Source organism: Miscanthus floridulus, chromosome 11 (assembly GCF_019320115.1).
Source record: "Miscanthus floridulus cultivar M001 chromosome 11, ASM1932011v1, whole genome shotgun sequence".
NCBI classification, from domain to species: domain Eukaryota; kingdom Viridiplantae; phylum Streptophyta; class Magnoliopsida; order Poales; family Poaceae; genus Miscanthus; species Miscanthus floridulus.
Genome location: NC_089590.1, coordinates 38,086,465 through 38,087,684, shown reverse-complemented (window position 1 = coordinate 38,087,684; position 1,220 = coordinate 38,086,465).

The following is a 1,220-nucleotide window of genomic DNA, read 5'->3' as shown; positions in this document are numbered from 1 at the left end:
ATGCATGTATCTTCATTTATTCATTGTTGCTAGCTGGATGCTTGGAAAGATGTATTGATATACCAATAAATTAAAAAAACAGTTGTGTATGAACAATTTGGCATTTAATCGATACCTGACCATGTGCTTGCTTCTAGAAGCATGGGATGGGGATGCTAGGTTCCTCCATATGTTGGTACCATATATCACATGTCGGCAGGTTAGCAAAAATCTCGGCACATGCCACCAAATCACAATTACATATTTTTTAATATCTATGAGATACTACTAGTTAAATTAAACTAGAGCTACATTTCTGACTTTTGCTAAATGTCTACGTGGCAGACTAGAGGCATGTTCATGGCACCGGCCAAGAACAAGCATGCACGCACAATGCTTTATTAGAGGATGCATGTATATATAGCTGGAATATCTGCCAGAATTCATTTGGAAAAGAAATGGATGACTTCAGCGCACACAGTATGTATTTTGGTTTGCTGATTTACTTTCAGATAATCCTCAAGGCATCTCATGATAAAAAGGAATGCCTTCACCAAACTTCTATTGATTATATATTAATATGCTGCTTTTCTCTAGCAAGATTCTTATGGCAGTACTTCAAGTGTTATCCCCCCACTCGCCCCTGAATTAGTTAAATAAATTGCATTGGTTGGAGTTTGGAAGATGCTATACGTACTCCATTACGTACGTAACACAACACTATGACACATATGTAAATTAGGCTTGAAAAGGACATAAGGAACATCCTTCAGAAACATACTCCATTACGTACGTAACACAACACTATGACACATGTAAATTAGGCTTGAAAAGGACATAAGGAACATCCTTCAGAAACAAGGGAATATAGATCAGGTATATATAGGGGGGAACTAACTGAAAAGAGACAGAGAACAAATGCGCAATTAATGCAAACAGCAGGAAAAAAGAATGATTTCGATGAGAAAAAAGTCAAAATCTTTAATAACAAGTAACTACTAATTGGGAATATTCCCTTTTCCCCTTAAATAAATCAGATAATTTTCGATTGGTATATCGTGTCTCAAACCAATGTTCCTAGCTAGATAGCTAAGTCGTCTAGTGTTCATCTATTGATGATGTGGTTCGTTTTGTACAATCCGAAATATACAAGACAGAACATACGAGAGCTTGCAATATATTCCGACCAATATATGGACAAAGGAAGAATAAATCAATCATTTAGAGAGAGACAGAAAAAG